The following is a 24,468-nucleotide window of genomic DNA, read 5'->3' on the forward strand; positions in this document are numbered from 1 at the left end:
GGAATGGATTTGTTTCTCAATTCTTTCACTTGTCGGTCAACAACTCTTTCCGGCCATTCAGCATATTCCATATTTTCATCAATAGCGACCCGGTGATAGTCAATCACATGCAACGGGTCTCGGAGGTAACCCCTCAACATTGACACATGAAACACATTGTGGATTTGCTCAAATCCCGGTGGCAAAGCAACCCTGTAGGCAATTGGGCCAAGCCTTTCCAAAATCTGGAACGGCCCAATGTATCGGGGCGTCAACTTGCCCTTTTTCCCAAACCTGACTTGGCCTTTCATTGGAGAAACACGAATGAACACATGGTCGCCGACCTCATACTCAAGAGGTCTTCTCCGAACGTCTGCGTAACTCTTCTGTCGGTCTTGAGCTGTTTTAAGCCTTTGCCGAATAGTTTTAATCTTTTCAGAGGTGTCTTGTACAATCTCAGGCCCAAGTAAAGCTCTGTCCCCGACCTCTGCCCAACAAATAGGTGATCTACACCTCCTACCATACAAAGCCTCGTATGGTGCCATACCGATGCTGGAGTGGAAGCTATTATTATAAGCAAATTCTGCAAGTGACAAGTAATCTTCCCAACTCCCCTGGAAATCCAAGGCACACATGCGAAGCATATCTTCCAAGGTTTGTATCGTTCGTTCTGACTGGCCGTCTGTCTGTGGGTGGAATGCAGTACTGAACCTTAGTTCTGTTCCCATAGCTTCCTGCAAACTTTTCCACAATCTAGATACAAATTTCGGATCCCTATCTGACACAATGGACACCGGAACCCCGTGTAAACGGACAATTTCATCAACATAAATAGTGGCCAATCTATAAGCAGTAAATGTAGTTTTGACAGGCAGAAAATGTGCAGATTTAGTCAGTCTATCAACTATAACCCATACAGAATCCATACCTCGAGAAGTCCGAGGTAGGCCAACAACGAAATCCATAGTCACATGTTCCCACTTCCATTCAGGAATAGGGAGAGGTTGAAGTAGACCGCCTGGTTTCTGATGTTCAGCCTTAACTTGCTGACACTGAAGACACTTGGACACATATTCTGCAATCTCTTTCTTCATCTTAGGCCACCAATAGGTTTGTTTCAAATCCCGATACATTTTATTATTACCCGGATGCATAGCAAATACGGATCTGTGGGCTTCATCTAAAACCCTCTTCTTTAGCTCCGGGATATCAGGAACACATATTCGGTTTCGAAATTTCAACATTCCATTCTCGACACTGTACTCTGCTTTTGGGCTTACTTCAAATTCATCAATTACCTTTCTGAGGAGCTCACCTTCTTTCTGTTTCTGCTTGATCTCATCAACAATTGCCGGTTCAGCTGTAATAGCGGCTATCAATCCGCCCTGTTCACATGCCACCACTTCAATTTCAGACTTTTCAAAGTCTCTCAAAATCTCCCTTTGTTCAGTAAGCAAACAAGCCATGCTCCCTGTTGATTTTCTGCTCAAGGCATCAGCCACTGTATTAGCTTTCCCGGGATGGTACTGAATTTCTAGGTCATAGTCTTTTATCAACTCTAGCCATCTTCTCTGACGCATATTCAACTCTTTCTGCGTGAAGAAGTATTTCAGGCTCCTATGATCCGTGTAAACTTCACACTTTGCCCCATACAAGTAATGCCGCCAGATTTTCAAAGCAAAGACAACTGCAGCCAATTCTAGGTCATGTGTTGGATAATTCTTCTCATGTGGCCTCAACTGTCGGGAGGCGTAAGCAATAACCTTTCCGTTCTGCATTAACACACAACCCAAACCCTTATAAGATGCGTCACTGAAAATCACAAAGTTTTCCGTACCTGAAGGTAGTGTTAAAATTGGTGCGGTGGTCAATCTTGTCTTCAATTCATGAAAGGCTGATTCTCTTTCACTATTCCACTCAAATGGTTGTCCCTTACGTGTCAATTGGGTAAGAGGCACAGCTAATTTCGAAAAGTCCTTTACAAACCTCCTGTAGTACCCAGCCAAGCCCATGAAACTGCGAACTTCTGTCACATTAGTTGGTGCAGGCCAATTCACAATTGCTTCTATCTTCTGCGGATCCACTGAAATTCCTTCCTTGTTAACCACATGCCCTAAGAAAACAACCTCATCCAGCCAAAACTCACATTTCTTTAATTTAGCAAATAGTTTTCTTTCCCGAAGTATTTGTAGAACAGTCCTCAAATGATGTTCATGTTCAAGTCGATCTTTAGAGTATATCAAAATATCATCGATGAAGACAACAACAAATTCATCAAGGTAGGTTTTAAAAATTCTATTCATTAAGTCCATAAATGCTGCCGGAGCATTAGTCACTCCAAATGGCATAACAAGAAACTCAAAATGACCATACCTCGTTCTGAATGCGGTTTTCTCAACATCCTCTGCTTTAACCTTCAGCTGATGATACCCGGATCTCAAATCAATCTTAGAGAACACCTGTGATCCCTGCAACTGGTCAAATAAATCATCAATACGGGGTAGGGGGTATTTGTTCTTTACTGTTACCTTATTCAATTCCCGATAATCGATGCACAGGCGCAAAGTACCATCCTTCTTCTTTACAAATAACACTGGTGCACCCCAAGGCGAAGTGCTAGGCCGGATAAACCCTTTATCAAGAAGGTCTTGCAACTGTTCTTTTAATTCTTTCATTTCGGCGGTAGCCATCCTGTAGGGAGTTTTAGAAATAGGCTGGATGCCTGGCACAGTTTCAATAGTAAACTCTATCTCCCTGTCTATCAATTCCCCTGGTAATTCATTTGGAAACACATCTGGGAATTCCCTAACAATGGGAATATCATTCAATTCAACATTCATGGATTGTTCAGTCAATGCATAACACAAATAACCCTGGCATCCCTTCCTGATCAATTTACATGCTTTCATTGCAGATATCAAATATGGTGGAGGCACTACCCCATTTCCCACAAACACAATTTCCTTCTGTTCTGGTGGTTTAAACACAACCCTCTTCGTCACACAATCTATAGTGGCACAATATTTGGTCAACCAATCCATGCCCAAAATTACATCGAAGTGTCTAAAGTTTAAGGGCAACAAATCTACATATAGGGTAGCATCCTCAATACGCATGTCACAAAACCGATATATATAGTCACACAGCACAGATTCCCCCGATGGAGCAGACACACATAACAAATATGGCAACAATTCTAGGGGTCTTTTCAATCTAGATGCAAATGCATATGTCACAAATGAGTGCGTCGATCCAGAATCAATTAATACAAAGGCATCCTGATTACATATTGAAATAGTACCTGAGACAACCGCATTGGCATTCCGTGTATCACCCGGAACGAGTGCAAAGACTCTCCCTTGCCTCACTGTGTCCCCAGTAGTAGCAGATCTCAAAGTGTTTCCCGGCTTCGGGATCGATGCAGTGGAGCTAGCAGCTATCTTCCCACTATTCTGATTACAATCTCGGGCTATGTGCCCTTGTTTTCCACACTTAAAACAGGCTCCCGATGCACGGTAACAGACTCCACGGTGCCTTTTGCTACAAATGTTGCATAGGGGAGCTGTGTCTCGGGAAGAACTTGAAGTAGTTGAGGAGCCCGTGTTTTGCTTTTTCAGAAATTTCTTCTTCGAAAAGAAGCCTTGTCTTTTATTGCCTTTCCATTCGGTTGTCGGCTTAGCTTGTCTAGCTATGTTAGCCTCTGATATGATGGCCCGGTCAAGCACCCCGATGTAGGTCTCCAACTTCAGGACATTCACTCTCTCTAGGATGTCACTTCGGAGCCCACCTTCAAAATGCCTTGCCTTCTTATAATCAGTGTCAATTACGTGTGGTGCAAACCTGGCCAACTCGGTAAATTTGGCCTCATACTCAGCTACAGTCATGCTGTCTTGCTTGAGTTCCATGAACTCTGCCACCTTCCTATCCCGGACACACTGCGGGAAGTACTTGTCATAGAAGATTTCCAAAAATTTTACCCAATCAATATCTCTGTGGTTTTCCCTCATCAACATCCACCATCTTCTCGCTTCATCTTCTAGCATAAAAGTGGCTAGAAGCACTTTCTGTGTATCCGAGCACGGAAATACTTCAAACAGTTTTTCGATCCCAAGAACCCAAGCTTCCGCTTTCAAAGGATCCAGCCCACCATGAAGCTGTGGTGGTTTCATTTTCTTGAACTCCTTGGTGAGAGCGATTATCCGATCATCATTTTGATTATCCGGCACAGGTGGTGCCGGAGGTGGAGGTGGCGGGTGTGGTTGCTGCCACTGTTGTTGCCACTCCTGTTGCTGTCTCAAAGCTTCTGCCATTTCCTGAATCAGTCTTTCCATTCTGTCCAGTCTGGCAGTAGAGGATTCCTCTAACTCATCACCTCTGGTTCTCACCATCTGATTAAACTTGCATTATATTTCATACAAAAGGTACACAGGTACGCATACACTAAGGAGCACATAATTCCAGATAATTTGCAATGCAAGTAGTTCACAACTTACTCATATAATTATTCATAACAAGAAATTTAAGCATATAATCAATGCTTCCAAACTCGTACTTATCACATGAATGCATCCTAGATCTTATCTAGACGCTTATTGCTCTTTTTGGACAAGTGTGTGAGTTATTAACTCGTGCTCTGATACCACTCTGTCATGACCCGAACCCGCCCCTATGGGTTAAGGACATAACCGGCCAGTAATCCTGGGATTACCTACGGCCTCAGACCAAAACAGACATATCTTGTCAGAGAAAAGGGGCCAAACGGAAGCAATAAATAAAAACTTTGTCCATAGAGCCGTGCTTATATGCACATTAACAGACCACATTTAGTTACGTTAATAACCCACAGTTCAAAAGTACAGCTTTCACAAAATTCATTACAGACAGGATCGTCCAAAACAAGTCAACCTATGACAACTATTTACATGGATACATAAAGACCCCGCCGGCAAGACAAAATGTAATTACATAGCAAAGGCGAGGATAGGTCTCCAGAGTGAGACGCAAGGCTGACTTCCTCAAAACTCGGATTTTTCCTAGCAGACTTCACTGGGGCTGGGTTTGGACTTCCCTTGGCTCACCTACAAACACATGAATGAGCGTGAGCGATAGCCCAGTGAATAATATCAGATATGACAGTTACACAACAATATGTAGAACAAGATGCTCCAAACGGCCTCGGGCCCAATTCATACTTCTATTTAACAATATATATATATATATATATAAAACTGTACGAAATATAAATCAAATGACTGTAGTTCCAAACATACTGGCCTTTGGCCCATTCGGGTTTCCATCCATGGCAAAGTGGCCTTCGGCCCATTCGTTTATGTCGAAACGGCCTTTGGCCCACTCGTTCATGTCAAAACGGCCTTCGGCCTACTCATTCATGTCAAAACGACCTTTGGTCCATTCATTTACATCAAAACGACCTTCGGTCCATTCATTTATATCAAAACGACCTTTGGTCCATTCATTCACATCAAAACGACCTTTGGTCCATCCATTCACATCAAAACGACCTTTGGTCCATCCATTCACATCAAAACGACCTTCGGTCCATTCATTTATATCAAAACGACCTTTGGTCCATCCATTCACATCAAAACGACCTTCGGTCCATTCATTTATATCAAAACGACCTTTGGTCCATCCATTCACATCAAAACGACCCTTGGTCCATTCATTCGTTCCTGTCAGACTTTTGTCCACAATCCCAATTAACAACTCATAAAGTTTATAAGGGAATAAACAATTGGACATTGACAAGCTTTCAAATATTGATATTACTCACAGTGATCGGTTTGTGGATTCGCCCTGGCGCTTGACCCTACATATTTCATGAACACAAAAGGGTCATTAACAGTTCAATCCGTTCTTTAATTCACATATTCCTCTTTAGGCTTCATTTATATCTCATTAACTCGTTTACAATGTTTAACATATGCCTAAGAGTGCTTACGAGTGAAAGAGAACGGAAAACGAAACACAGAACGCGTGAACAAAATTCCAGGAAACAGGGTCCCCGCTCGAGCGTAAACTTCTCCGCTCGAGCGTACCCTTAAGGCCTGCAAAAGTACTGGTTGCACGAAAGATGCGCTCGAGCTGAAGGCCTGTCAACAAAACTCCACGCTCGAGCGCGAGGTGTCCCGCTCGAGCGGACATCCAACTCTGCAAAAATACTGGGAGCACGATTTTCCCGCTCGAGCGGCCATTGCCCCGCTCGAGCGGACCTCAAAAATCTGGGTTTCCCAGATCGTGTTCTTGAGCTCCCAATTGGTTTTCCATCTACATTTCTTGCATGCAATGGCTCAAATTACACATTTACACATGCTAACATGCTACTAATACGAGATTACAACATTAGGAAGCTCAATTTTATGATTTATCTACATGCATGTCCCAAAATATCTCAAACCCATCATCAACATGCTCAAATTCAACATTCAAGACTTATACTTCCATGATTTGTGCATGCATGTGGGAGATGCTCATCATTCCCAACTTAGATGGTACAGATGGTGATCAAAACATGAATTTCAACCAAAACTCTACATGAATCATGTGTTTCAAGCTCAAACATGCAAATTCAAAGTAGTTTCTTACATGCATGAGTTCTAAGACTTCAAACTCAACAAAAACCAACTTATTACATGCTCTTGATCACAACAACCCTTGAACTTACAAGATCACAATTTCAAACTTATGAATTCAAGACCAAATGCTTACCTAGAGGCTCAATCTTCCAAACTATAGCAATTTCTTGAGTTTAATTCTCCAATTCTTCACAAATTTGAGCCAAACACCAAACTCTCCTCTTTTCCCTCTCTCTAGCCGACTCCCCTCTCTCTTTCTAGCGTTTAAGTCAGCCAAGAGGAACAACAAAGAGGGATTTTAGTGTATAGAGCCCCACTAAGTCACAATATAATAATAATAATAATAATGTAGAGTAATTGGGCACTCATTTTACCAACTTAATCAACTTAATCTGGTCCAAATCAATTTTTCAATTAAATTTCACCGTAGGCTCTAAAAATTATGCCAATCGCTATGGCGTAATCAATTTCAGGTTCTGTGGCCGATAAGGCCCTCAATTAAATTTCCAAAGCTGATTATTCAAACAGATATTCCTACGGTGAACAGATAAAACTTCAAAATCACATATATTCACATAATGGCACATAAAATCATGGTAAACACATAATCATACTCAGTTTAAGGACCAATTGGCATATTACGGAACAGGGGTATTACAGACAGCAACTCTTCATCTCTTCTCCCTATTAGATCTCAACCCACTACAGCACCTTTGTCCTCTATCGCAGAGAAACTGTAAATCATCTATACCCATCTCTGATTTTTATTTTTTATTTTATATTTTTTGAATAAGGGAGAACATTTTTTTTTTCTTCTTTTTCTTCCATTAATATTTTATTGATTACCATGTCATATTGTTGATTATGGTTTGATGTCTATATATCATGAACAACTTTTTTTTTTCTTCCATCTTTCTGTATCATTAATTTACATGATTTTGTTAGTTTTGTTAAGCCTAGTTAGAAGAAAACATGTATCATCATCAATTCACATATTTCTGACTGTTGGTATGGAGATTTGGATTGAATTAAGAATATGATTTTCATTGTGTCAGTTTTTTGACTTAGTTTTGACAGTTTGGAGTTTATAAATTTAGATTCTTTGACATAAGCCATTTCAAAGAAGCCATTTTAAGATAATTTTTTTCTTCTGATCTTAGTTTAAAACAGTTTGTCCTAATTTGTGTACTGACGTTTTTTTTTTTTTTTTGAACAAGGTGTACTGACTTCAATTTGTGTGTATTAGATACGATTGTGTGTATTATATATGGATGTTTGTATACAATTTCAGAGATTGATGTATATATATGTATGATTATGTATGATTATGTATCGGTTTTGGTCACCCTTTAAATTTAGGTATTTTCTTCTCTCTCCTTTCTCTCTCTCTCTCTCTCTAAAAATTGTTGAGGAAGATGGATTTGGGAGGGTTCTTCAAACCTAAAGATGGAAACACCCATCAAAATTCTTCAACTGATAAATTGCCATGTACACTGTTTTCTCTCACTTCTTTATTATTTTACTGTCTAATTTGAGTTGAAAATGTGGTGTCATTTTCATGTCGTTTGAATTGAATTTGTTGAAATTCATGTTAATTAATGTTTGTTCAGCTATATTTAGGTGAATTTTCCTTACACTTCAACAATTAGCTTTGAAAAAGAACTACAACAACAATAACAATTATCTTATATCACAATGGCTTTGTTGACAAATAGGGTTCTGTCATTAGAGAATAGAGAGATGAGCTCTTGCTAAATTTTGGCATTGTTATAATTTGGCACCAAAAAATAGCACATGAATTGGAAGTGTTGCTGCCAAATTTTGGCTTTCACATGAAGGGGAAGCACACCATTAGAGTTGCTCTAACATGCAATTTCCATGTCATTTGAATCTTTAAAACTGCTTTGCCACATTCCTAAGCATTTTTTTTTATTGTGGGGTATAGGTTATTTGAGAAAATGGACAGAATTGGCATTTTTTTTGTGTTGTTTCTTTTGATAAATGTGTATGAATGTGCACTAAATCTGAGCATGTTAATGAACAGATTTAAGCATTCATTTTATGAAGTTTTAATACATATTGGAATGTATTATCAAATATGTAAAACAATTATATGTATCTGTTTACATGTGGTATAATCATAATAAGTTCCAAGTCTTCCCATTTAATAACTTCTGCTGTGGGCAACTTATTTATGGCCTTAATTGGTTCCATATTAGTGTATCAGTTGTGTACTTTCAGAAATTAAGAGGACAAATTATCTCTTTATTTGAATTTATGTTTGAATCAGATTTTGTTTCTTTTGTTATATAGATTACCATGTCATATTGTTGATTATGGTTTCATGTCTATAAATCGTGAACAGCTTTTTTTTTTTTTTCTTCCATCTTTCTGTATCATTAATTTACATGATTTTGTTAGTTTTGTTAAGCCCAGTTAGAATAAAACATGTATCATCATCAATTCATATATTTTCATAGTGTTAGTTTTTGAACTTAGTTTTGACAGTTTGGAGTGTATAAATTCAGATTCTTTGAAATAACAGAAGTAATGGGCTTCGTCTGTATTTATATTTTGATTTAGACAATATTGGTTCTGGCCCACATTTGTTATTATTTTTTTTTTGATGTTTTATTAAGATAATTTGTGTGAATAAGCCATTTTAAGACAATTTTTTTCTTCTGATCTTAGTTTAAAACAGTTTGTCCTAATTTGTGTACTGACTTTTTTTTTTTTTTTTTTGAACAAGGTGTACTGACTTTAATTTGTGCGTATTAGATAATTAAATGTGTTATATATAGATATATATATATATATATATTGGTTTCTAGGTGTGGATTTGGGATGGGTGTTAGTGTCATACTCTAAAGATTTGTTCGGATCATATTTTCATGAATTGAATGATTTATATTATAGGATTCGTTGAGTACATCATTTGCATAAAAAATCAAGTTAATGGAATAAATATAGACTCATGATCAAACTCCACTTTTTAAAAAAATTATCAAAATCATATTAACTATTTATTTTTTAAAACATAAACATAATCTTATTATAAATTATAAATATATAATTAATCTGAATTATTTAATAGATCTACTATGCACTCATGTACAGCACCAATCCCAAATTTGTGTAGGTGTATGTAAGTGTGTGAGAATAATCTAAGACACATATTACATAGTGTGTGTGAATCTAAGACACATACATTATTATTATTATTATTATTATTATTATTATTATTATTATTATTATTATTATTATAGTTGGGTTTTGATTGTTGTGAAATAGGATGATGAGTGACCATAAGGTGGAGAAGTTCTCTGTGGATTTTCACGGACCTAAAGACAGTAAATCATCTATACCCATCTTTGATTTTATTTATTTATTTATTTATTTATTTTTGAATAAGGGAGAATGGTCCTTTTTTATTTTTAATTTTACATTTTGTTTGAATGGCTGAGATTTTTTTATTTTTTATTTTTTATTTTTTGAATATGGAAGAATGGTTTTTTTTTAATTTTTTTTTTAATTTTACATTTCATTTGAATTTTCCTGTTTAAGTCATTCTATATTTGAATTTTACATTTTATATTTTCCCCTATTATATAAATTCAAAAACCCTCTTCACTTACTTGACAATATGTTAAACATGCTTTTTTTATTTATTTTATTTTACTGTTTTTGTTGAATTTTCTTTCTTTTGGGTCAAAAAATTAGTTTTTGTTAAAGTTTTCATTGCCTAAGTTGCAATACATTTGCGTAAGTTTTTTTTTCTTGAATGACCTTATCTTATTTTTTTCTTCCTTTCTTTTTGGGCCCATTATTTTATTTTTGGTATTTATTGCAGAGGTGCAATTTTTTAATGGACCTATTTTGAATGAAGTAACTTTCCATATATTTTGGTGATTTTTTATTATAGAGCCAATGCAAATAATGCTTATTTTGAATTTTGTTTGGGAACATTTTGTGTTGCTCTGAAGTCTATTGTGTAGTGTTCTGCTTTGCTTAATTTGATGAAAGGGTTGTGATGGTGAGATAGTGGCAAAAGGTTGTGTTCAAGAAATACTGTATGAAGTTCTGGCACAGTTGATTCTTATGCTATGAATGAGAAGAATATACAAATGAAGCATTGATTCTGATGATTGCTCATCAATGTTTGTATGCATATTTTTGTACATGGTGCAGCTCAATTCTACAATATTTCGTGTATTTAGAACTAGAAAGACAGGCCCGAATTAGGGGTGTCTGCGGTTCGGTTTGGACCCGCCCGCATCTATGCGGTTTGGGAAAAAATCAACCCGCAACCGCCCGCAATGCGGTTTGCGGTTTGTGCGGATAGGGTTCGCGGTTGTGCGGGCGGTTTGCGGATTGAACTTTTTTTTCAAAAAATTATTTTTAAACCTTTTTTTTTCATATTTTCTAAAATGCTCCAACATGAATAATTAATAAACTAAAACTTATAAAATAAAAAAACACAACAAATTCAATTCGTAACCTAAACAAATCATTCAAAATCTACATTCTATCATTAACTTACATTCATCCTATCCTACATTCATCATTCATAATCCAAATAAGAAAATCTTACATTAAAAATTCAACATTCATCATTCCAATCTTACATTAAAAATTCAACATTCATTATTCCTAACCTTCCAAAAAAAAAAGAAAAAAAAAGAAGAGTAATTCTTCATTAACTTACATTCATCCAAAATGCAAAAAAAAAAATAAAAATTCATTAAGTTACATTCATCCAAAACCAAAACACAATTAAAAAAAAAAATTTCTTGTCAAACTTAAACTTCATTCAATACAAACCCATGAAATAAAATTAAAACACTTCTAAGATATCAAACTTCATCTTCATGAATCACATCCAATTCAAATTTTGCAAATTCCAATTCTAATTCCATGCATTTGGTTGATGAACCCTACACAAACAAATTGAAAAAATATAAACTTTAATCTTCAATTATAGATAGTAAGAAATGAAAAAATAAACAAATTTCTATATATTGCATCTCAATATAGTAAGAAAATGTGTTGATATGAAAAAATTACCAATGAGTAAATGGATATTAGACATCAATTATAGCATCAACATTATAGGTTGAAGTTGGAGATGAGCTTGACTCCAAAGTACCTAATTAGAAGTCAAGAAAAGAAGATTAATAAAACTTACATTAGAAAATGAATAATAATACAAATTAAAATGAAGATAAATAAATTTTCATTTACCAGAGTCATATTGCTCAAATTCTTCCACATCATCCATCGCCTTTCGAAAAGAAATTGGAAGGTTGCTTCGAAGCCAATTTTGAGTACATACAAGAGCTTCAACCATAGAAGGCGAGAGTGAACTACGAAATGGGTCAAGAATACGTCCTCCCGTACTAAAAGCCGACTCCGATGCAACGGTAGAAATAGGCATGGCCAACACATCCCTAGCAAGTTGTGATAACACCCTATATTTGGTTGCATTCAACTTCCAATAATCCAAAATCTCAAATGTTTGATTCTTTGCAAAATGTTCAACCTTGGATAAATATTGTTCCAATTCCGACTTAGATCCACTAGTGCATCGCCCCTCTAAATAGGAATTAAATTGGGAGTCAACTAAAGAATAGGGATCATCATCATCATCATCTTCCACCATATTCACAACTTCACTCACACTTGGAAATTTCTCATTTGAAGGATAAAGTGTGACATAATGGCTATACAAACGACTCAAGAAACTCTTAACCTTGTCTACCATCTCTTCCACCTTCCTATTATCTCCAAGAAACAAATTGGAAAAACAAAACTCCAAGTATGTCATTTTTTTGGTAGGATCAAGAACCACCGCAACATACAACAACAAATTGATTTTGCTTCCATTCCCCCAATACTTGCTAAACTTTAGCTTCATAGTCTTTGCCATTGTGCTCAAAGTATCATCCTCCTCCAAAATTAATTGGTTAATTTTGCTTTCAATAACAAACATCTCTTTGTAAAAAGCATTGGAAGTAACAAAGAGAGACCCCGAAAATTTCTTGGTTGCAACATAAAATAATTTTAGAAACCTCAAAAAAATTCTACACTTATTCCAATCCAACTCATTCGGACTTCTTCTTATGCCACAATCAACATCCTTAAAATAAGGTTCAAAGTTGGAATCCACTAACTTCAATCGGTTAAAAGCCTTCTCATACTTTTCGGCGGCCTCTAACATCAAATAGGTAGAGTTCCACCTAGTTGGTACATCTAGGCATACAAGAGCTTTTGAATCAAGTTTGAGTGTGGCCGCACACTTCTTAAAAACATCATGCCTATGAGGAGAAGACCTCACATATCTCACCGCAAGTCTAATGTTGGCAATAGAATCATCCATTTCTTTCAACCCATCACTCACAACGAGATTAAGAATATGTGCACAACAACGCATATGAATAAACTCATGTTGCAAAATAGTCCCCTTCCAATCTTTGGTTATCGTTTTCAAATATTGAATGGTAAGGTTATTTGAACTAGCATTATCAACTGTTAAGGTGAATATGCTATCAATGTTCCACTCAATTAAACACGACTCAATTTTTCGACCCAATGTTTCTCCTTTGTGATCCTCAACTTGTTGAAAATTTATGATTCTTTTTTGAAGTTTCCAGTTATCATCAATGAAATGAGCAGTCAAACACATGTAACACAAATTCTGAATAGATGTCCAAGTGTCCGTAGTAAAGCAAATTCTACGACCCTTCATGGCCTTCTTTAACTTATCCCTTTCATTCTTGAATATGTTGAGCACTTCTCTAGATATGGTTTGACGAGAGGGAATTGGTGTGAATTTGGGTTGCATGACATTACAAAATCTTCTAAACCCAACACCCTCCACAAATCTAAATGGTAACTCATCAATGACAACCATCTCTGCAAGAGCCCTTTTACAAGTATCAAAATTAAAAATTGTTGCTACAACCTCAACACCCTCTTCATTTTGTTTCGGTTTAAGATTTAATGTTTGTTGACCATCTGTATCCCTATTTGGATATTCTTTACAATTGGGTGTTTGACTCCTCAAATTACTAGTCCCATGAAGTCTAGAGTCAGCCATATACTCTTTCTTACAATATTTACATACGGCTCTACGCTTCCCATCGGTCCCTACAACCTTGTCAAAATGATCCCAAACTGTGGATGGTGCTCTCCGCCCTCCACCCTCACTCTTTCTCTTTGGGGGTCTAGGAGGCTTATGTTCAGGTTCAGGTTCGGGTTCGATTAAGAGGGGATTCATTTGAGAATTAGAGGATTCCGGAGGTACAAGATTGATTGCGGGAGATTGAATACTATCCTCCATTTAAACTGGATTACAAAAACAGTCAAGGATTCAATTTTAATTCAATCAAACAGATTAATTCAACAGATTTAATCAAAAATTCCCTAAAACTCAGGCTGTGCAGTTCTGCAACTGCAATGCATTAAAAGGAAAAAGTTCACCTTCTGGAAGAAAGACATTACGGGAGTTGGAATCATCATCATAATTTATGTATTACATATATAAAAAAGTGATCACAGAAACTTAAAATGGCCATGTATTTACATAAAATCCCCTAAAAACAGACAGATTTAAAATTCCCTAAAAACAGACAGATCCCAAACGGTTTTTGATTAAAATTCCCTAAAAACAGTTTTTGATTAAAATTCCCTAAAAACAGACAGATTTAAAATTCCCTAAAATTCAACAGATTTAATCAAAAATTAATTCCAAAAAACAGAATTATTTTTAATAACAGATTGAATTCCAAACAGATCTATGAAGTTGCAAACAGATCTATGAATTCCAAAAGTGTAAACCATGCTTCTATACAAATTCATTACAGATCCAACATAGACAGATCTATACAAATTCGATACAGATTCAATTCAACACACACAGACAGATTTAAATCAACACAGACAGATCTATACAAATTCGATACAGATTCAACACACACAGACAGATTTAAATCAACACGGAAAGATCTATACAAATTCAACACAGACAGATTTAAATCAAAAAATCTGTTGCTTAAATCAAAAATTAAATCAAAGATTATACATTCCAAACAAACAAATGCAGACAGAGATCGGGGCGAGAGAGAGAGAGAGAGAGAGAGAGAGAGCATCGGTGTGGATGCAAAACCAGAGAGTAAGAGACTGAGATGAGAGAGTGAGGGAGATGAGATAGTGAGGGAGACAGATCAGATTCAGAGAGAGACAGATCTCATATGTTCGAAAAAAAATCGAAGATCGGGGAGAGAGAAACATAGACAGAGATCAGAGAGAGGGGCTTTACCTGTGTTGTGCGATGAGGTCGATCGATCGGTCGATCTTGTGAGAGAGAGATTCGATCGCTGAGTGAGTGCACAGATGAAAATCGCGAGTGAGAGTGAGAGAGAGACCGAGAGGAAGAGAGGAGATAGATAGATACAGTTCTGATGATGAGTGATGAGTGAGTGTGAGTGGGTTTGATTAGGTTAGGGTTTTCTTTGTTTTGGACGATCAGATTTAAAGGGGCAAAAAAGAGGTAATTTTGAACGGTTCAGATAAGATTTAAAAAAAAAAAAAAAAAAAAAAAAAAGAGTTTTATGCGGGCGGGTTGGGCGGGTGCGGGTCAAACCCGCAACCCGCCCGCAACCCGAATTTTACATAAGATCCAAACCGCACCCTACCCTAATGTGTTTGCGAAACCGCCCATACATACGCGGTTCGGATCGGGTAGGGCGGTTTGGGCGGTTCGGATGACCCTATGCCCAGCCCTAGCCCGAATAGTTGTCCTGAAAAATGTATTAGGTCCGAGAGAAGGTTGAGAATTAGAAGAAGTAGAAAGTGATTAAGCATAATATTATATTGTGAATTCAATAGTTTTAAACTGCACTTATCGTCAGATGATTATGTAATAGGAAAATAAAGGGTTGTTCTCACTGTGGGCATTCTTGGGGATATGTTGGGTGTTTAGTTCTGTCATTGCAGTAATCATAGTACATATAATTGTGCTTTATGACTTGATGTCTTCTTTCTTGGTCAGGAGACAGTTGCCAGTAATTCTTTCCATTCCACCAGAACTTGGAAGAATTGCATGATTTTCTGTGAGAGCTGTCATAGGGGCATTTGTCAATGGCAAAGCCCCGAAAGTGACTTATAAATGGTGCATGAGCCCAAATGATTTTAGTTTTTCCACCATTCGTGGCCCAACTATCTCCGTCCATATAGTTGCCATTAGTTGCATTGGTTGTGTTGGGAAGCCAACTCCATCGCGTTTGTTGTTCTTGAAAACTCGAAAGGGATATTCACAAAATAACTGCTGGGGGAAAGGCGATTAATAAAATAAGTTAGAACTCTAACAGATTGTGATTTATAGAGTGTGATATCATTTTCAATTTTGATGTTTTTGTTGTTTTCAAAAACAAAAATAATGGAAAGTTTGAAAATATCAAAACAAATGAATAAATAAATTTCATCTTTGTGTAGACATATTTAAAAGACAACTTAAAAATGTTTCCTTGAAACAGGGTATTTTCAATTTTCATATATAATGATTTTATTTCTTTTGAAAATAGCTAGCTTTCAGAAGCAGTTTGTGGAATAAGTTTATTTTTCAAATTGGAATGCGTTTAGGTAGTTGCCTTACACTATTTGATGTTGGTTCCATAGGATTTTGTAAGTATGGAAGTCCGCGGTTGGATCAAACCATACATGGATCCTCTGCTCTCTACCCCACTTTCCTTTTAAAAAGACATTCGTCTGGACTCTGATGGGCTTCCCTTTTCTGTTGCCCAAGAACTCAAAATCCAATTCACTATCTTCCGATTTCAACTGCCAAAAGAAAGAAAGAAAAAAAAGGGTTTACATTATGTTATCAGTGACACCTTTTTAGCAGGAGTTTCTTGTGCTGGATTGGCTTTTTTTTTTTTTTTTGTCAGTGATAACCTACACCAAGGAGCACGAATATATATGTAAATGTGAACTTACATAGAAGGCTGTTACGACTCCTCCGGAGTCATTGGCTGGTAGCTTAATGTTCATATGGAAGAACCCAAAAGTATAATTGAACTTGGATTTAATTCCAGATCCTGGTTGGTGAACAAACATCATTGTCACAAAGAATAAATCTTGGTTCTATATATTATAGCTTGGTTAACAGCTAAAATTTGAACACACTTTCGAAATGTGCTATGAACTAAGACACAATCTATTTGAAACAAGTTGATGAGCTTTACTCTTCCATTATTTGTTTGTTTGTTTGTTTGTTTGTTTTTTCTTCGCATTTTAATTACAACATGGAATATTTTGGTGATTGTACTCTTAGAAAAGCTTGAAAATAGATGTGTTATTCTATAATTTTTGTTTTTGGATGATTATTCAATAGTCCTAGAGCCTTCTATAATTTTCCATTTTTTTGATAGAATGTATATTTGGGAAAAGAAATGGAGATTATGAATTAGATAAATGGAAAGTGAAAAATTTAGTAAATTCAATTTACATGGCACCTGATATGTAATTTCAATAATAAGGAAATACCGCTATGTAATGATTTGGACTTATTAGATAATTTTAACGAGTGACAAAAGTGGGGTAAGAGGCGACCACTGGATTCATCGAGAGAGAGCCCAATTTCTCTGCCTTGATGAAATGGCAAGATATGTTGAGCCCGATTTCTCTGCCTTGATACATGTATAAGACTTGATCTATGCAAAGTAAATTTTTGTAGCTAAAATTTGTACATATAAAAGGCTCTGATATCCAAATTGATGATCATGATGAAGAGGTAGAAAAGTGTGGCAAAGAGGTCGAAGAAGTACTTGGAAGAGGCACATACAACTTTGTTTTATTTTTATTTTTTTGATTTTAATTTTTTTTTTTTTTTGTGTGATGATGATGAACGGATAGGATTTGGTGATTATGTTGTTGTTAATGAACAAATAGGATTAGGTACATGTTTGGGTATGATTTGGATTGGTGTTTGTGTTTCCAAACTGGTGAGCAACTTTGTGTTTGTGTTACGAAGGTAAGAATGAAAGGAGATGTGAAGTTGCTAAAAAATTAGTAGAGCAACTTTATTGAAATATAGAGCAGTTTTTTTTTTTTTTTTTTTTTTTGACTCATTTTGTAGTGTGGTATAGAAACTAATCCTTGGGTTTGAAATAATAATCCATCCTCATGAAATAGTTTTCAAATGGTTTTCAAGATATTCTTAAGTGATTTTTCAAATGGTTTTCAATGTTTCATTGTGTTTGATTTGTGTTATTATTATTATTTTTTTATATATTTTTGTTGATTAGGTTGTGTTTCTAAGATTTCAGTTTCGATTTGTGTTTGTGTTTCTAAGATTTCTGTTTGGTTTTGTGTGATTAGGTATGCATTCAATGGAACCACAGAAAAAGTTGGAAACAAAGCTTAAGAGACACAAAGCATTGGAACAGAGCATTGAAAATCATTATGTTTATTTTCAATCAAAGCAAAAGAGACCCATCAATTTGGGTTTGTGTTTCTAAGATTTGTATTTGTATTTGTTTTTTTAAACCTTAAACTGATGTGTTTGTGTTGGATTTGTGTTTTTAAACCTTAAACTGATATGTATTTGGATTTCTCTTTCTTTTCTTGTGTTCTGTTTCTTTTTTCATTTTTTTATTTATGCATCTTTCAATTTATATGGGTTGGTGTTAAGTTATGTTATGTATTTGGGTTGGTGTTTCTAAACCTTTAACTGATATATATTTGTTTTTCCTTTGTGTTGTCAGGCGATGGTCTTGACATTGGTTTGTGGGGGCTATTGACATTGGTTTGGGTCTCAACATTTTCTTTTTTTATTTTTTTTTCCTCAACCCGCATGTTTCTCATGGGTCATTATTTTTGTTTCATTTTATTTTATTTCTATAACCCAATTTAAATTTTCAATCATAAGTCATGGACTATTTCTTCATCCCTGTTGAAGACATGGTGAAGAACTTGAAAAGAAAGAGAGTAAGAAAAGAGATAGTGGTCGGTTTTCTTAATTGTGTTGCGCATTCAAATGCTTGGCCACTGTCACATCTTTATTTATTTTATGTGCTATTCAAATTGTGTTGATATATTATTTTTTTTTTCAATAGGAATGCAAAATGTGTTGATATATTATTATTTTTTCAATAAGAATGCAAAAAAAATATGTGAAAGACAGACCCCGCAAAGGACTGATGGCTACTTCTTCCTACCGACAAATTGCTTGGATTGTTAATGGTGTTTATTTATTATTTATTATTTACTAAAATACGTAAAAGATCTCAGATTGTTTAGATTGAAAACATGCAAATAGTTTAGATTGAAAATAAATCAGAAATTTAATATTTAAATTTATAAAATTAAAAACTCAATAGTTTATTTTGTTACAAGTATTAAATTTTAAGTTTTTTTTTTTGGTTAATTTTTCTTAAATTTTAATGACACCTACAATTATTCAAACAAAATTGGCTTATGTGTGGTGGCAGCATACACTGTTTCTAATATATTCATGTTCCCCATGATTAATTAAATGTTGAGGATGCATTAAATTAATTAATTAATTGACATTATACGTAGAAATTATAACTACATTGTAATCCCAACATTATTTACACCGAACATTATTTACGCCGTGCCTTCAGGCATGGCCATACGCTAGTCCTTAACAAAATATATACATTTTATACAAGTCTCAAGAGATGAAATGCACATGCCATGCTATGCCCTTTTGAAAGAAAATCACATCTTCATCTTTGAAAACCATCATGCTCAATGATGTCATGCAATTTCAATTCTTCAAAACTTAACAATTCATTTCAAGAGCGGTAAATATGACTCTGGTAATCCCTAGGTTGGTATCTGCAAGTAGACTATACAAGTACTACCAATTTGTCATTTTTACCAGCATTGACTGGAAGGCTCGACACCTATAATCTATCATTTTTACAAGTATTAACTGGAAGGCTCGACACCTATTCAATTTCATCTACACCACTTGTCAAGACTTACCACTGTATTTACCCCAAAACCAATTCATGGAAACTTGTTTCTTAACATTCTTTTCTCTATATAAGTTTTCAAATCAACTTTCAAAGTTTAATGTAATCAAATGAATTGATATGCTAATAACACAAGATGAATATAAATACTTTTATTCCAATTCATCATCCAAAGAATAATACAATTCCCTCTTCTCAAGTATCCTCAACAATTAGTCATTCCAAGACTATTTCAACGTTTTGAACAATAATTTCCAGAATGAACAACAATTCTCATATTCCCTGAAATTCATCATTTATATAAATATAAATAAGAAATTTTCCAAACACCCATTTATTTTGACACACAAAATAAATATAACAATATCATTCATAGATTTTCAGTCTCTTTTAAAAAAAAATCCCCAAATTCTAGGTTTTCTCACCAAAACTATACAACTCAAATATTTTGAAAGAAAACTTTCCAAAATCATCTTTTCTTCAATCAACGAAGATCAAAACCCATAAGATCATTTTAAAAGAACAAGAGACAAACCCACTTTCAAAATCGCTCAACTTCTTGAATCAACAATCATTTTTTAAAGCTATCGAACGATGATTTCAAAAATCATCTAGAACTTGCAAATATATATATATATATATATAACTCTAAGGAAATCCCTACCTCAAGTTTTGAAGAAAAATTTAGATGAAACCCCAAAATTTACGATGTCGAAACTCGATCTCTACCGCACACAACAAAGCCCTCGAGGTGATGACCAAATTTGGTGAAGAACTTAGGCCTAAATCCCAATGGATTTGGAGAAATCAAAGGGAGAAGGTGACTTCTAGAGAGAGGAGCTGCAGATTTAGGGTTTTTGAGTGAAAATAAAAAATCAAAAGTGAAGCAAAACGGCGCTGCTAGTAACTGATATACGCCAGGCTCGCTCGAGGGAAGGACTACCCGCTCGAGCATAAAATACCTAGCTTCATAAGTTTTTCAGACACACTCCTCGCTCGAGCGCAAGAAGATTCGCTCGAGTGGACAAGCAACTTCGAATTTGTTTTGCTTTTTAGCTTCAGGGGCACTACCCCTCGACCCTGTTAGGGCGCCACCCTCGGACCCGCCAAGGGGCGCTGCCCCCTCGACCCCCGTGAGCTGATCGGACAGCTCGATCCCCACTAAGGGGCACTGTCCCCTCGACCCCAGCGAGATAACCGGGCAGCTCGATCCCCGACATACTCAGCGAAGTGGCAAAGCATGAAAGAAGAGTCAAAACTGGGATCGCTACATATATCTTATATTTTGAGGGTGTTTGAGATGCTGGTTTGAGATTAAAATAGTTAATAAAAAAATTAAAATAATTAATAAGATAAAATGTTAAATTTTATATATTAACTAAATATTATTTTTTATAATTATTTATTTAATCACAAAAAAAATTTACAAATTATCTTAAATATAATTTTTTTCATTGATTAAAATAATAAAAATAATAAAAATAGTTTTTTAGTTAACATTTCAAACAAGACCTTTATTATTTGTTACTATTTTGTCCATCACATCATTATTTTCTAAAAGAGTTATGTTAGGGATCTCAAACAAACTATCAAATTTTCTACCAAACCTCTCATATAGATGGGACCCACACACATATGATTTGTGTGGATCCCACACCTATGTGAGAGGTTTGATAGAAAATTTAGTAATTTATTTGGGGTTTATAGTATTTTCCTTTCTGAAAATAAATTATGAGTGTCTATATTAGTTGACATCTCTCTCAAGAAATAGGAGTATTGATTGAAATAGGAGTATTGATTGAAAATTTAGTAATTTAATTATGAGTGTTTATAATGGATCATTGGTCAGGGTAAATTTAAGTGGTGTCCTAATTACAATATTATTGATTGAAATAGGAGTCTTACTATTTTTTTGTTTCTTTTGGAGAGACAGTTAAACATTTTTCTAAATATGAATGGTGTGGAACAATACTCCTAAATCACCAAATAACCTCTCCATCTCTTTTTGTCCATACCTATCGTAGTGCAAATTGTAATTCGCCGTCGCAGTTGCTATTCACTTCCTATGTTCCAATTTGTTGATCCTTTTTAAGAATTTTAACTTTTTAATTAGACATGTAATTATTACACTTAAATTTAAATTTTAAAATACTTTTTCACTAATGTTCTTATCTTTTCAATTAGACATCTTTTTGTCCATATTTTTGTTTCTTATCTTTTTGTCCATACTTTTTCACTAAATTTTAAAATACTTTTTAATTAGACATCCAATAGTAGATAAGGTGAAAAAGAAGCTATCTTTTCGGAAGAGGAAGTTGTTATCTTTCGCAGGGAGATTGACTGTAGCGATCCCAGTTTTGCCACTTCGCTGAGTATGTCGGGGGTTGAGTTGCCTGGTCAGCTCGCGGGGGTCCAAGGAGCAACGCCCCTTGGCAGGTCCTGGGGCAGCGCCCTGGCAGGGTTGAGGGGCAGCGCCCCCAAAAAATTTTTCCCTTTTCTTTTCTCCTTGGGCTGGTGGGGTTGCGTGGGTTGGTGAGATCCGAAATTTTTTTCCCTTTTCTTTTCTCCTTGGGCTGAAGTTGAATCACCTTTGTATATCTCTCTCTCTCTAAAAACATTTCCTCTCCCTTCTCTCTACATTTCCTACCAAAAACCTCACAAGATCTTTGATTTCTTCAAATCTTTTTGGATTTGGACCTAAGTTCTTCGTCAAAGTTGGTTAGCTCGTCGAAGGCTTCATTGTGTGCGGTGAAGATCGAGTTTGGACACCGTTGATTTTCGGAGTTTCATCTCATTTCTTCTTCAAAACTTGAGGTAGGGATTTTCTTAGAGTTATATATATATATATATATATATATTTTCAAGGTCTAGATGATTTTTGAAATCATCCTTCGATAGCTTTGAAAATTGATTGTTAATTCAAGAAGTTAAGCGATTTTGAAAGTGGGTTTGTCTCTTGTTCTTTTAAAATGATCTTATTTTGGAAAGTTTTCATTCAAAAGATTTGAGTTGTATAGTTTTGGTGAGAAAACCTAGGATTTGGAGATTTTTTTTATGAGGCAGAATATCCATGAATGATATTGTTATATTTATTTTGTGTGTCAAAATAAATGGATGTTTGGAAAATTTCTTATTTATATTTATATAAATGATGAATTTCAGGAAATATGAGAATTATTGTTCATTTTGGAAATTATTGTTCAAAACGTTGAAATAGTCTTGAAATGACTAATTGTTGAGGATACTTGAGAATAGGGAATTATGTTATTCCTTGGATGATGAATTGGAATAACAGTATTTATATTCATCTTGTGAAATTGGCATATCAATTCATTTGATTACATTAAACTTTGAAAGTTGATTTGAAAACTTGCATTCAGAAAAGAATGTTGAGAAACAAGCTTTGATGGAATGGTTTTGGGTTAAATACGTTGGTAAGTCTTGATGGGTGGTGTAGATGATATTGAATAAGTTGGCCTAAGAGTCCAGGGTGAAAGATCGAAAACCCGTGCGGATGGGTGTCGAGCCTTCCGGTTAATACCGGTAAAAATGACAATTTGGTAGTACTCGTATAATCTACTTGCAGACACCAACCTAGGGATTACCAGAGTTGTATTTACCGCCCCTTGAATTAAATTTTTAAGTTTTGAACAATGGACATTTCATGGCATCATTGAGCATGATGGTTTTCAAAAGATGAAGATATGATTTATTTACAAAGAGACATAACATGGCATGTGCATTAATCGCTTGAGACTTGTATAAAATTTATATACTTTGTTAAGGATTTCTTACTGGGCTTTATGCTCACCCTACGGGATTTTTGTGCAAGAAAAGATATGGTGATTCCGCCTAACTAAAGGCGATGAAATATGTGTTGAGAGTACAAGGCTCTCATTTTTCCGTAACTTTGTTTGTAAGCCAAGGGTTGTATTTGTGTGGGTTTGAATAACCATTTTTGTGTAGCCAGGCCTAAGCCTTGGAAACTTGTAAACCCTTCGGGGTATCTATTTGTTTATGTTATTTTGATTTGAAGTGAATGTATTATTGCCTGAAGACTATTTGTGTCATGTAATGCAAGTGTGAGGATTTATTTTCAGTTTTACTTTAAAGAACCATGGTTATCGTATTATCATTTGGGTATAAAAATTGGGGCATTACACTGACTTTGATTAAATATGTCCTCTCAAATCTGCCCATCTATTTCCTTTCATTGTTTAGAATGCCCAAGGGGGTTGTTAAGACTTTAGTGAAACTTCAGTCCTCTTTTCTATGGGGAGGGACTGAAAATAAGAAGAAAGTACACATGGTCCAATGGAAAGAGGTAACCAAAAGCAAAAGTCAAAGAGGTTTAGGTGTGGGAGACTTAGGTGAGGTGAATGACTACTTGCTACTAAAGTGGTGGTGGAGGTATGGAAGTGAGTACAAAGCTTTTTGGAAATCTATGGTGTGTTCACGGTATGGCAGAGCTGGTGGAGGTTGGGTACCATCATTGACCCACACAGGTGGAGCATCCATTATTTGGTAGGATATTATGAAGCTGCCTTCAATCAACCAGAATTTTATGGTGATAATTTTATAGTAAATGTTAGGAATGAGAGCAGAATAAAGTTTTAGTCTGATGGCTGGGTCAATAACAGAGGTATGAAGATGGAATTCCCCAGATTATATCACTTATCCACTAGGAAACAGAAGTTTGTGCAACAAGTTAGTGCTAAGAAGAGTAACTCAGGGGTGTGGCAGCTGCAATTTAGAGGAAATCTATTAGCTTGGGAAGAAGAAGAGCTGCAGAGGTTGATTAATCTACTGGAATCATCCCCTGCAATCAGGTTTGATACTAAAGATTCTTTCTCATGGCTAGCAAACAACTCAGAGTTCTCAGTGTCCTCTGT

At 35.5% G+C, this 24,468-nt stretch overlaps 1 pseudogene; it reads right to left on the reverse strand.

Moving 5' to 3' along the window:
• Positions 1-15,517: 15,517 nt before the first annotated feature.
• Positions 15,518-24,094, reverse strand: LOC145795654 (xyloglucan endotransglucosylase/hydrolase protein 2-like; annotated as a pseudogene).
• Between the last annotated feature and the right edge of the window lie 374 nt (positions 24,095-24,468).

This window comes from Camellia sinensis, chromosome 7 (genome assembly GCF_055761805.1).
Source record: "Camellia sinensis isolate YWXY chromosome 7, ASM5576180v1, whole genome shotgun sequence".
In the NCBI taxonomy this organism is placed as follows: Eukaryota; Viridiplantae; Streptophyta; class Magnoliopsida; order Ericales; family Theaceae; genus Camellia; species Camellia sinensis.